Genomic DNA, 14,794 nt, shown 5'->3' with positions numbered 1-14,794 from the left:
GGTTTCTATGAATGCTTAAAAGTGTATAAAGTTACCAATATTTCAGCATAATATTAAAAAAAAAAGTACAATGTGGTTAATTATAGTTTTAATTATTATAAAAGAGTATGTGTCACAGAAACAACCTCTTATCATAGATTAAAGTAACAACTCTGTAGTATGCAGCAATCCCAAATACTGCTAGTTTGTTGCAAAAAGTTAAAGTCCAGCTGTATGGCTATCACTTTGTTTTAAAACTTCCTAAGACTTTCTTTAATGTCGTCTTGGACAAATCAAGCCAGCTGCATTCCTTTATCTGTAAAGGAATACAGATAAACTTTTGCAGTGCTTTTCAAGGCTATGTGCACAGCCCAACCATCTTGTACAGTATTTACTGATAGTAATAGTAATGAAAAAGCAGCATAAAAAAAAAAAAAAAACAGCATGTGTTACTTTCCAAAAAGAATAGGTTTGGCCAACTCCTTATTCATCTGCTCAATGCACAGAGCTTTGAGCCATCATTAAAGTTTTACAAATGTTTTAAGAGTCCTTGAATATTGTCTCTGATTCTGAATATGTATGCCTTACTGACAAGCACACCACTGCCCTTTTCTCCGAAAACCCCCGTGCTCAAATTCTTCTAGAAATCTTCCACGGGACCTTTGACTGCCATTACCCCACACACACACAAGTTGCTCCAGGGCCTCACAAGGCTCCCCCTCTCCCCACTATACCACCCTTTCCCTGGCTCCAAGCCTCTCTCCAACTCCACTACTGTCTTCACAGATGCCTCTAAGACCAAGTTTACTTATATTGCCTACTCTCCCAGCCGTGACTTGCCAACCGTCTACTGCCAAACCCATCCCGATCGGTTCAGGTGGGCGAGATACTAGTCATCCTCACTGCCTTCCAACACCACGGCAATGAGCCCGTCAACATCTTCACTGATAGTCAGTACGCCCTGCAAGTTTGTTCAGTTATTGCCCACGCTGTTTTCTTTCCACGTGACACGCCCATTGATCAAGCACTCCATGCCTTGCAGCGAGAGCTCAAGCTCCGCACACAGCCATAGTACATTTCTCATATTCACAGCCATTCAGGGCTGCCCGGGCCTCTAGCCACGGGTAATTCTGCTGCCGACCAAACCGTCTCCACCCATACAATAGCCACTGTCGGAGACTTGGTCAATCAAGCCAAACTTCTCCATTCTAAGTTCCACTTTTCAGCGGCCTCACTTCAACGTCTTTTGCCGGGCCTCCCCAAGGAAACGTGCAAGCATTTGGTGCGCGCCTGTAAAACATGCGCCCCCTTCTTGCCGCTTGGACCATTGCAGCCACAAGGGGTCAACCCCCGCGGCCTCAAGCCAAACTCCCGATGGCAAATAGACGTCACCCATGTGCCATCATTTGGGCGCCTCAAGTATGTCCATGTCACAGTCGACACCTTTTCTCACCTTTGCTACGCTGTCCCCTTACCGGGAGAAACAGCCAAGCATTGCATTAAAGCATTGCGGCAAGCCATCTTATTCATGGGAGTCCCATGGGATTTAAAAACCAATAATAGGCCTGAGTATCGCAACTCCTCATTCGCTGCATTTCTCCAGCTCTACAACGTTACTCCCCACTTCGGCATTCCATACAACCCCCAGGGGCAGGCTATAGGAGAATGCATCCACCGCCAGCTCAAAGTGCAAATTCAATAAGAGAAGGATCTACGCCCACATAGTCAACCAGGCGACATTATCACTGCCTGCCTCATTCACATCAACCTCCTCTCCTTTGATAAAAACGGTCTTTCCCCCCTCCATAAGCATTGGGGCCCCTCCTACGCACCAACAGTTGCCCCGATGGTGTTTTGGAAGGACCCAGAAACAAACAATTGGCAGGGACCCAGTCCCCTTCTCACCCAAGGCAGAGGGTTTGCTTGTGTCTTTCCAGAAAATGCCTCCCAGCCGCTCTGGATCCCCGGGAGAAACGTCAAACCCGCCACCGGCCAGCAGCAGGTTCCAACGACGGATGATGAGAGCACTCGCCCATCGGATGGAGAGGCTAAATATAGCCGCAGATCTAGCTCATGACACCCTCCTCCTTGGACAGCTAGTACAGCTTGCTGTCCGCGCCTTAGCTTCAAACAAAAAACCTAAAAATCTACACTCTCTCCTGCTTTTCATGTTAGCTCTGCTCCCCTCCACTACGGACCAGGCTAGTATAAGCCATCAGCCCTTTAACTGGACACTCTCTCTTTGGCAGCAGGAAAAGCTCCTCGCTAATAACATTACTGCGGGTGCTCCCTCCTTCACAGTGCACATATGTAATCTTGCCAACCTTCCTTTCGCCAGTGGTGGTTCCCTTCAAGACATTACACACAATACTCACTGGTGTTGGTACAGCTCACTTACAGGCCTTGATGGCCCCTATAATCATGAAGTCTCAGGCTTCTATATCTGCCCTTCCATGGCCAGAGGCTGCCATGACCCAACGCACTATTACTGCCCCTCCTGGGGGTGCGAAACCATGGCCCACGGATGGTCGGGAGCTCCCAATAGGGACCCCTACCTCTCCTTTTCTTTTAAAGATAAAGGTCACTAGGGCAGCATCACACTCACTGTCAAAAACCCTGAAAATGCAGGCTGGCTACAGGGCCGCACCTGGGGAGCCCGACTTTACATGAGCAACTATGATTACGGTGCCTTTTTCATTATAAAGAAAAATTCAATCCGCACACAATCCGCCGCCGTGGGCCCAAATCAAGTTCTCAATCCTCCCCACACACGGCCTCCCCCTCCTCCCTCTGTTTCTCCTTCTCCTCCTGCTACCACCTTAAATCCTTCCATCACTAGGTATCCTCCCCACCGCCAAACCCTGCCACCCCCCAACCCTCTTGTAGCCCTCCTCAACGCATCATTTATCTCCTTCAACTTATCCCAGCCCAACCTTACCCAACGTTGCTGGCTCTGCTTCTCCGCCGCGGCTCCCTTCTATGAAGCCTTAGCTACCAACAGTGCCTATCGCGCCTCCCCAGACTCCACTGGTACCTCTTGCAATTGGAACCAAACAAAAAGAGGACTCACCCTCCGATCAGTTTCCCAGACTGGACTCTGTATAATAAAAACCAGCGGCAAAGTTCTCCCCTCCATGCAGTCCCTCTGCAGCCTAACTCACACCCCTAATGCAGCTGCTAAGTTCCTAATTCCCCTTAATAATACCAAATGGCTATGTTCTTCCTCCGGCCTCACTCCATGTCTCAATGTTCAAACCCTTAACTCCACCAGCGACACCTGTGTGCTCATACTCATTGCCCCCCCGCGTTCTCTTTTATATTGATAACCAATTCTTTGACTCCTGGCAGCACTTCAGCTCCCAGCAGCACGAGCAGAAACAGGAAGTCTTCACCGCCATCACAATTGCCACCCTTCTAGGTCTTGCCGGCGCAGCCACTGGAGCTGCAGCTCTCAGCCTCCAAGATAACTCCTTTTCAACCCTTAGGCAAGCTGTCGATGCAGACATTGCCCGCCTTGAGACTTCCATGGCCCACCTTGAAACATCTCTCAACTCCCTGTCTAAAGTCGTTCTCCAAAACCACAGGGGCCTAAACCTCCTCCTCCTAAAAGAAGGGGGGCTCTGCACAGCGTTAGAAGAAGAATGCTGCTTCTATGCTAGCCACTCTGGCCTCATTCGAGATAACCTCGTACAAGTTAGGGAGGGCCTCCGCAAGAGAAAGCAGGAACGTGAAGCCGGATGGTCTTTCCCTTGGGGGCTGCCCAATGGAATCCTTTCTTACTTTCTCCCCTTTCTAGGCCCGCTCCTCACCCTTGTCCTCCTATTAGCCCTAGGACCCTGGATCATCAGGTGAACTGTCCAGCTTGTCAAAAATCAAGTTAACTCTGTCCTTAGTAAGCCCATCCAGGTCCGGTACCAGCGAATCCGCACCACCAACGAAGACGCACCAGGAGTCTCCATTAATTGCCGTCCTCCCCAAATGGCCAGCCGCCTCTCAACGCACCCAAGCCCCAGCTCCCCTGCCCCTACCCCTTCTCACCGCCCATCCTAACCCCTTACCCTTTCCCCTCCCCCGCCCTGTTTATCTAAGGCCGCCAACATTCCATCGAGGCGCTGGACTGGTTAGCCAATGACAGGCAACGGGATCGGCCCGCCAGCCAACCTAAGGCAGGGACACGGCCTTTTGCTGCCGCGCTTCCCCATGACGGGTAAGACTGGCCACCTGTGTGGCACGGGCATTGCCCGGCTGGGCGCAATCCCGACCTAAGACAGGCACAGTCCCCCTCCCTCCTCAAATCAAGCTTTTCGGAGGAGCTTAATAAAAACAAAGGGGGAAATGTGGGAGGAAGGGCACCCGGCTTGCCACAGTAGCAAACGGTGCGGCAAGAAGTGATACCGCCTCTGCCCACTGGGCCTAGATAAGGTGACCACGCCTGACTAGGCCTTTGCTGCTAGCGGCTGGCCGGCGCTGCCCTCCCCCTTTCTATCTCCCGCCTAGCCCAACATCCGGCCAGCTCTCACTCCCCCTTTCCCCTCCCCTATTCCAAACCTCTCAGCTAGCCCTCCCTATATCTTACTCCTCCCTCTACCCAACCCTATATAACCAAGTGTACTTCCGTAATAAAGCAGACCTGTTCTTGCGCTCAAGCGGTCTCCGTGGTTTTTCCCCAACCACGCGTCCCCCACGCCTGGAGAACCGGTGCTCCCTCTTGGGGCACCCCCCGCCGGTGGTTTGGCAGGAGCAAGCCCCCCCGACTCTTGGGCCCGAGCGAGGACGAGACCCTCACACTCAGCCACAGCCAAGGACTGACACTGTGAGAATATATAATTTGAAATATAAGATACAGAGAATGCAGTTTTAGGTTAAAAATGGTGTAAGGGAGAAGGTCTTGTAAGCCGAAAGGATGTTGCGATTGGAAAGTCATAGGGTAACATTTAGGAATTCACCTTCCACAACTAACGGGCGAACGGATTCCAAGTAAAACCTCTAATTTAGGAATAGCAAGAACTGACTCTCCAGTGTCCTGCTGCCTCCATTGTGCCGTCTGTGTGTGTCTGATCTGGTTACTTTTCCTGCTTTTCCTCCCAGGCGACAGTAGCTCTAGAAGGGAAGAGGAACTTCAGATGCCCTTGCCTAAACCCTCAGACGTCAGCTGCAGAGGGCAAGCGGACACCCACTCGGAGTCAGTGGTTCCCCGTGCTTGCCCTGGCCTCTTGGGCACCTTTCAGGTATGACGATACAGGCAGGGATCGGCACATCTATAGGAAGAGGCCTTGTTTGGACGGAGTTGGTTGATCTCGCTCTTTTGAAGCTTGATGACGTTTAGTTGCAGCTAGTTAGCATAAGGACCCCACCCAGAGCCAGGAGAGAGTGGGCGCAGCGATTCCGAGTTGCAGCGGTGGGGCGTATAGCTCCTCTGGAACCCGGGGTCTGTCCTCGGCAATGCCATCCTAAGACTGAGTCTGCCTCTCTAAGACAATTTGCTAAATTTCTTCTTTGCTCTTTATTTGTCTGATGGTTTCATCTAACGGATTTTTAGTTTCTCATGGCCAGACATTTTCCATTTCCTTTTTTTGACACAAGCAACTTGTAGATCGCTTGGCACAAAATAAGTTCTCAATAAACTTTGAGAATAGATATATGAGTACGTCATTTTGAATGAATTCGTGCATAATCTACCTGTCTTGGTTTGCAAAGGACTGCAGATACAAAGTACAAGAAATGGGTTGGCTTTTATAATGGGAATTTTATTTAGGGTGAAAGCTTACATTTCTGAGGCTGTGTAGTGTCCACATCACGGCACATCAGAACAGCTTTCTCACCAAAATCAGCTGCCACATGGTGAAGCAGGACGGTGGGCAGTCCCTGCCAAGGTCTCTGCTTCCCTCCAGCCTCACCATTTCTCGGAGCCCATCTCCCAGCGCTCAGCTGTGGGCAGCCAGGCACAGGCCCTTCCCGCCTCCTCTTGGCTGCTCTGCCGTCTTGGCTGCTCTGCCGTCTTCCCAAGTTCAGCACTCTCTCTCTCTCTCTGTCTCTCTCTGTCTCTCAGACCCAGCAAGGGGGTGGAGGCTCCCCCTGAGTCACACCTCACTGACGTAGTCCAGTCAAAAGCCCCAACTCAATCTTACCACATAGTCTAATCAAAGTCCCCTCGTACCCACAGGAATAGATTTGTTTAAGATCATAATCTTTTTGGGGATTCATAAAGTAATTTCAAATTGTGATACCACCCAAATAAGCAGCAAAAGAGAAATGCTAAAACAAGTAAGAGACATCATTTTCTTTGGGATCCAGGCAATCCAGACGGTTTTGAAAATGCACAATAAAGAAGAGCCCTGGTAGAACGTGCTGATACTGAGATGTGTCAAGTTATGGAGAAGCTAGCTGTAGTTATCGAGCTGTGTAACCAAGTGAGGAGGCAGTTTCTAAATGAAATCAGTAGGAAAGAGTAGGAAAAATGAATTCCCAGCTTCCAGCTGCATTACCTCTTCCATCAGAAGGTGAGTTTCTCATTTTCCGCCTTAGGAAATGACTTTCTGGGAACTCTTCCGGGAGTGAATGCCAATAAACCACTGCAGCCCGGCTCTCCAGATAAACAACCTCTTCATCTGCGTACTGCCCAGGCGCCACCCTCTGAAGGCATTAGTCAAAGCGTCCTTGCTTCTGAGAGAAGCCATGTCTGGGTACAAAGTGAAATGTGAATTTCTTGAAGATTGATGACTTTTGGTTTGGCTACCTGATTGCAAGGGCCAGACTGTACGATGGGTTAAGAGTGATAGCTTTTCTTTTATACGCTTTTATGCATCTTAGTACATTTACTGCTAATATGAAGGGTCTGCTTAACTTTCCTGTTTCATGACTGATCTCCTGCCTGTGTGGCCCCATTGTGTTGCTAGATAATGTTGCACCCATGAGGTACAGTGGGTTTATCATCTCTGTTAGACTGGAAGACTAGTAAATAGTTTCATCTGAAATAACTGATCCAATGAATGAGTGACCTAGAACTTTAAGGAGTCAGATACAGAAGGAAAGAGGCAGGCATAAAGTCCTATATTGTTGAAGATGTCTGTCACCTTTTGCCTAGCAAAAGGAGAGAAAGCAGCACTGATATCTGGCATCCTTCCTGTGAGGGAATTGCAATGTCTTTTTTCTGGCCATGACATAGGAACAGCTGCTGAAAATGTGGGTTTCTCTGAGGCCTGTGTGGCAGATCTGTTGTGGCACAGGTAGGGGAATAGAGCATGGGGGCTTCATAGCCCACCGGTGGGCTCCTTAGGAGACGCATTTATCAACTTTGCCAGTTTTCCCACTGTGCCCTTGCAGGTGACTGCCACGTAGAAGAGGTGGACTTTTTACAGTTGATGCCATTACTTCTGCCACCATCTTCACCAAAACAATGACACCGTCTTCCTTGTGCGTGCAGATGCCTCTCTTTCCGGTGTTGTGGCTGATACCTCCTGCAGATAAGCAATGCTTAACTGATAAATGCTCATGTTGGGATATCATCAATGAGACTTTAATTTGGGTACTGTGACTGTTTCCCTTGCTGCCACTTGACTCAATCCCAGGAGTCTCAGTAGAGGAAACACAAGAAGCTCAAATGGTGGAATTGCCATCTCAGAGCTCCCATCAATATGTATTTATACTTTTATGATTTTCACAATAGGATATTTTAATACCTGCATGATATTTTCAAAAATTCCTAGCATATCTAAAGTATAAATTAAGTGCCCTCCTTCTCTCAATTCTATTCCTAGTGTTTTTCCTTTATTAAGGGAAATGTATGCATTCTTTTAGTGAGTATTTGCACACAAATATATACACAAGCTTTTGAGGGGGGATCTAGAAGTGGGGCCATAATGTAAAGATTCTTCTGCATATTGCCTCTTTCATCTAACAGTCTTTTCAATGGCCTTGTATTATTTCTGTAACACATCTGTGCCATTTGTTGAATGACTTTGGGACTGTTTTGTAGATGAAATATAATTAAATGTCTTAAGTATGTATCATTCATAGATACTTATGTTAGCACCAATTTTCTGTGCAATGAACCTCCCTATATATAAATATTTTTGCATTGTCTTTTATCTCATAATAAATTACTCAGATTAAAGATATGTACATTTCAAATTTCAAAAAATATGCAAGATTCCATAAAAATATGATAACCACTTTATCCCAAATAACAATGAATGAGATTGCCAGACTTCCCACAACCTTAACAGAGAGTGGATCTCAAAAACATTTTAAATCTTTGCCAATGTGATAGCCCAAACTATTGTCTTAAGTTGTATTTCTTTTGTTTTTATTGCATTTGACCATTTTTCATAGATTTATCAGCCCACCTGTATTTTTTTTTTAAATTTCTTCTTTATGTCCAAATTTAGGGTGGGGGAGATTTTTGGTCTCTTCCTAATTTCGAAGAGCTCATTTATTATTTGGGGAATTATCTTTGTATTGTCAAGCATTACAAACATTTTTACCCACTCTTGATACTTTGTTTTTCATTATAAGAATCTTTATAATTGTTACTTGTTCAAGTATAACCATGTTTGCTTTTATGGCTTCTCAGTTTCATATCATTTTTTTTTTTTTAAGATTTATTTTTTTATTTATTTAATTCCCCTCCCCTCCCCCGGTTGTCTGTTTTCTGTGTCTTTTTGCTGCGTCTTGTTTCTTTGTCCGCTTCTGTTGTCGTCAGCTGCACGGGAAGTGTGGGCGGCGCCATTCCTCGGCAGGCTGCTCCCTCCTTCGCGCTGGGCGGCTTTCCTCACGGGTGCACTCCTTGCGCGTGGGGCTCCCCTGTGCGGGGGACACCCCTGCGTGGCAGGGCGCTCCTTGCGTGCATCAGCACTGCGCATGGGCCAGCTCCACACGGGTCAAGGAGGCCCAGGGTCTGAACCGCGGACCTCCCATGTGGTAGACGGACGCCCTAACCACTGGGCCAAAGTCCGTTTCCCCTCATATCATTTTTTGAAAAATATTTATAATGCGCCCATAAAACCCTTCACCTGTGCTGACTTCTAATTCTTCAAATTCAAATTATCTACTTGTGAGAAATGAGTTTGTTTCAAAATATTAAAGTTACCAAGTATTTGCCATTATTTGCCAATGTTTGCCCATTTTTCTGGGATGCCACCTTGCACATACACTGTATTCTCATTTGTGACGGGCTCCGTTTTTGTGCTGTAGATACGTGTGTCTCTTCTCCTTGTCTCATGTGTCTTCTCGTTGGAAGAAATTAGAGTTTAGACTGCAATCTCATCAACTTTAATAAATTAAGGGAGAATTGGTACTTGATAATATTAAGTCTTTTGCTCCACGGACAAGATATGTTTCCTTTTTTATTCAGTAATTTTAATTACTGTCAGTAGTTTAACTTTTGTGATAAGGTTATTTTCTTTCCATTTATTTTCTTATTCATTTTCTGTTTTTTGACTTATTTGGTTTATACTTTGGTTTGTTTTGGGGGATAAATGGTTATCTTACAGTTTCTAGTTTCTTTTCAGATTATTTTTTTCGAAGTATGCAAGTGAATTCTTTGCAAATATTGATAGTTTTGATTCTTCCTCCCAATGGTTATGTTGATAAAGTCCTCTTGCCAATACTTTCAGGCACTTAATTGTGGAAATATTTTCCGCCCTGATTTAATCGGGTTTTAATGGTTACGTTTCCTGGATTTGACCAGCACATTGTTGATGGCTTATTACCCGAAAAGCCCGCCACGCAGAGCTGTGATAAGGCAAAGCCGGGTCCATTAGACTTACCTGCAGCGAAGGCAAACACCACCTCGACAGAGGCTTAGCAGTGTTCAGGAGCGAGAATTTGGGGTTAAAGGGTCTGGATGGAAGTTTTTTAAAGTGGGTTTTTCACAATCAGGAAGTGGTCAGGAATGGACAAAATTCGTGATGCACGAGTGGAGCCAGGCGAGGGTGCTGATCCAAGTCTTGATAGTCAGATCGTTGTCAGGAATGTGGCCCATTTGCCTGTTTGAGTAAGGACTTACCAGTGGTAGAAGAGCTGCTGGCCTAGATAGCAAAATGTGAGTGTATTTACTGGTTTAGTTTTATCTGGCTTGGAAGGACTTTACTGCAATGCTGTCAGAGCTTAGTCCCACAAATAAATCGTCAAAGTAAAAATCTTATTTTTAATTTGTGATGTTTTAATCTATCATGTTAGGAGAGTTTTTAATGAACTTTAATCAGAACTAGGTGGTGGGTGTAATCAAATACTTTTTGCAAAAACAACCAATTTATGTAGTGTTCTTGTTTTGTATTTTTATCATTGTGAGGTTATTCATTTTCTGTTATTGAAACTTTCTTTATCTCTTGAATTAATCATATTTGGCTAAAAAAAGTTTTTCTCTTTCAGATTACACTTGAATTATGTATATTTTAGTTTGATTTGGAATTTTTCCAGGTCTGCTGCTAAGTGAAATTGTTCTGCAGTTTCCTTTTTGTGCTATTTTTATATCAGATTTTCTGGTTGGTTAAAATCGTTTTGAGAATTTTCAATTTACTCTACTCTAGAATGGAATAAAAAGATCTGGCCTTCTTCCCCCCAGCGTGGGACATGACACCCGGGGATGAGCCTCCCTGGCAACGAGGGACCACTATCAACTACCAACTGATGATGCAACTGGAAAATGACCTTATATGGAAGGTTCAATGCGGATCAGCAGAATATCCATGTCTACATAAAATACCATGACTTTAAAATGCTGTTTGACCTAAAGTAAGGGGGAAATGGAAAGGAGAAATGAGTTTATATGGCTACGAGTTTCTAAAAAAGAGTCTGGAGGCTGGCAGAAGGTTTGCCCTCATGCACAACTGAGCAGAGTCAGAGAGACAGATAAAGCAGATACAACCCCCAGATATTAGTTCCTTTGAGGGCTAAAGAGACCCATGGGAGTTATGGTCATGGCCGATGGGGTTAACTACCAGGGCAGATGGCCCCTCTTTGGAAATGGTGTTTATGTGTGATGAATCTGGACTCAGATGGGATCTCCCTTCATAAGACTTTCATGCTAATGTGCTGGAGGTGCAGTTAATGTTAGGGTTTAAGATATATTTAGGGGATTTGAATCTCTGGACTGACAATGTGATAGCCAGATCCTGAGCCTCAACAGACTCCAGCACCTACAATCTGATTTATTGGACTTACCACACTCAGCTAAGATGGAGGTGAAGAAGGACAACCACCACACCATGGAGCCTAGAGTGATTACAACTGAAAATGGGAGGATTGCATCCAGCATCCAGGTGGAATCTGAGCCTCCTCTTGACATAAAGGTGCAATGGACAAAACCAATCCAGTGTCCACATAGAAGAGGTGGCATTGGATTGGGAAAAGTGGACATAATGGACAAAGGGTATGGGGAAAGGCAGGAAGAGATGAGAGGTGGAGGCGTCTTCAGGACATGGAGCTGCCCTGGATGGTGCTTCAGAGGTAATCACCGGACATTGTAAATCCTCACAGGGCCTACATGATGGAATAGAGGAGAGTATGGGCCATGATGTGAACCAATGTATATGAGGTGCAGAGGTGCCCAAAGATGTACTTACCAAATCCAATGGATGTGTCATGATGATGGGAACGAGTGTTATTGGGGGGGGGGGAGAGGGGGGGGTGGGGGGGTGGGGTTGAATGGGACCTCACATATATATTTTTAATGTAATATTATTACAAAGTCAATAAAAAATAAAAAAATTAAAAAAAAAAAAAAAAAAAAGATCTGGCCTTACTATCATTGATTTAAGTGAATACATAATCTGAACTCTGTTTTCGATGGTTTGGCATGAAGGTGAGGCTAATTGCTTAGAAAACTATCTCACTTTCTTCTATGGTTATAGCTTGTTTTTTATTTTGTATCCCTTTGTGTATTGTTTTGTCTTATATCTTTTTTGTTTTATATTTTATTTTTAATCCTTTTTTCCTAATTAATTATTAAACTTATGTGTAATCCAGATATTTTTACTTTTTCTTGGTAATGAAATTACCTTTAGATAAGATGTTTACACAAAGCACAGGTTTGCTCCGTTTTGCATTTTGTAAAGCTTTTCATTAATAACATATTATAAACATATAGAGTGTAAGGAGAAACTAACAGTGGACTTGCACCTATTAATACCAGGTGCCACAGTTACTAACATTTTGCCATATTTACTTCGTGTTATTTTTTAAGTATTCTCAAATATGTTAGAGAGGCCATACACTTCTTTTCTCTTAAGAAGTCTTTTGAAAATTGTATTTTTAAAATCATGTTACAAAATTCAGAATTTACAAAAGGGTATTCAATGAAAGCTAATTTGCCTTCTTAATTCTGTCCTCTCTGAACACCCATTTCCCCACCTATTTCTAGTTTTTCCTTTCACATGTACACCTGTCGGCATATACACACATGCGCAACTAAATGTATATAGATAAGTACATCTCTACATACTTTTAGGGTATTCTGTAACTGTCTTTTAATATTTATGTGATATATAAATATTTATTTCTAGCTGTTTCTTATTGGTATATTAGAAGCTTACGTATTTTTTAATGCTTTATATTTTTATATATGTAAAATTAGATAGAGTTGAGTAGCACATAAATCTTAATTGTATAATTCAATGAGTTTTCTTAAAATATTCCCATATACTATTGCCTCATTCAAGAGAGAGAATCTTTTTGTCACTTGAGAACCTCCCTCCTTGCCTCCTTCCAGCCAAGCCTAACTTCCACAGGCAGCTAGCTTTTGATTTCTGTCACCATAGATTAGTTTTGCTGATTTTGAACTTAATATAAATGGAATTACATAGCATGTGCCTGGCTTCTTCTGCTTATCATAATTATATTGAAATTCATTCATATTATTCCCTGTATCACTAGGTTCTAAAGTTTCTTTTTAATTGCAAAATAGTAGTCCTTGAATAGGCATACTATATTTTATTTATCTCTTCTCCCGTAGATGGACACCCAGGTTGTTTCCATTGTTTAGCTATTTTGAATATGTTATCAGATGTTTTGTGCAATTGCCTAGAAATGGAATTTCTTGATCATAAAATATGTTTTGTTTCACTTTATAAGAAATTGCTAAAGAATCTTCTGAAGATGCAGACATTTTTCCAGTCCAAACAAGCATTATAGGAGATTTTCAATTACTATGCATTACCACCCAAATTTAAAATTGTCAGTTTAAAAAAAATTATATCCATTTAGTGAATCTGAGGTGTTATTATCTCATTGTGACTCCGATGTATAAGTTAATCACGTAAGTAATAAGCAATTCATTTGGTTATTGGCCAGTTGTAAAATCTTCTTTAGTAAAATTTCTCTTTATATTTTTCTAACTTTTAACTTTTTATTTAGACTTTTTATTTTATTTTAAATTTTTGTTTTAGACTAAACAGGAAAGTTGCAAAAACAGTAGAGGGTTCCTGTATATTCTTTGCTCAGCTTTCCTACTGTTAACATCTTATATAACCAAAATTATAACATAATTACCTATAATAATTATTGAAAGAAGAAAATTAACATTGATATAACCCGTATTTGAAGTTTGCCAATTGTCCCACTAATATCCTGTCTTTCTAGTCCGAGATCTACTTCACAATCCCACACTGCATTATTTGCCATGTCTTCTTTGTCACCTTCACCTTTGGAGAGTTCTTCAGTCTTTTTTATATTGCAGAACTTCGACCCATTTGAAGGATTATAAACAATGATTTTGTACAATGTTCCTCAATTTGGATTTGCCTGTTATTTTCTTGTGATTAGATCAAGGCTATGCACTTTTGGGAAGCAGACTTGGCCCAGTGGTTAGGGTGTCTGTCTACCACATTGGAGGTCCGCGGTTCAAACCCTGGGCCTCCTTGACCCATGTGGAGCTGGCCCATGTGCGGTGCTGATGTGCTCAAGGAGTGCCCTGCCACGCAGGGGTGTGCCCCGCATAGGGAAGCCCCACACGCAAGGAGTGCGCCCTGTAAGGAGAGCCGCCCAGCGCAAAAGAAAGTGCAGCCTGCCCAGGAATGGTGCCACATACACGGAGAGCGACACAGCAAGATGATGCAACAAAAAGAAACACAGATTCCCATGCCGCTGACAACAGAAGTGGACGAAGAAGAAGATGCAGCAAATAGACACAGAGAACAGACAACTGGGGTGGGGGGAGAGGAGAGAAATAAATAAATAAATCTTTTAAAAAAAAAAAAGGGCTATGCACTATTGATAAAAAATACCACTTCAGTAATATTGTGTCTTTTTCAGTGGATCATTTCAGGAGCACGATGTAGATATGTTTATTGTTAAATACGGTCACTTGGTTCAGATGGTGTCTGCCAGCTTTTTCCACTGTGGAGTTATTATTTTTTCTCTTTAATTTTGTGGGGAAATACTTTGAGACTATAGAAATATTTTCTTTCTCATCATACATTCACTCATTATGATTATCTATTTATGATTCTTGTTGACAGCAATTATTTCTGTGATGTTTGCCTAAGGATGATTTTCTGTTGCCATGATGCTTTCTATATGTATTCACTGGAATTCTACTGTAAGAAAAAGCTGCCACTTTCTCCTCATTTATTTGTGTTTATTTATATCAGTATAGAGTAGTATTTATTTTATGGGTTATCATGCTCTTCAATCATTATTTTTATTTCTCAGGTTGCCCCGGATTTAATCATTGAGATTTCCTTTAAATTGGCCTTTGTATTCTTCGGACATGCCCCCATAATTTTTTTTTTTTTTTTGAGTAGTTCCTTACCGTCTGGCCCTATAAGAATATACTAGACTTATCTTGTATTTTCCTTCCCCAAGCCTGGAGCTATTT

The sequence above is a fragment of the Dasypus novemcinctus genome, chromosome 3 (genome assembly GCF_030445035.2).
Source record: "Dasypus novemcinctus isolate mDasNov1 chromosome 3, mDasNov1.1.hap2, whole genome shotgun sequence".
NCBI classification, from domain to species: Eukaryota; Metazoa; Chordata; class Mammalia; order Cingulata; family Dasypodidae; genus Dasypus; species Dasypus novemcinctus.
This window is presented reverse-complemented; position numbering follows the sequence as displayed.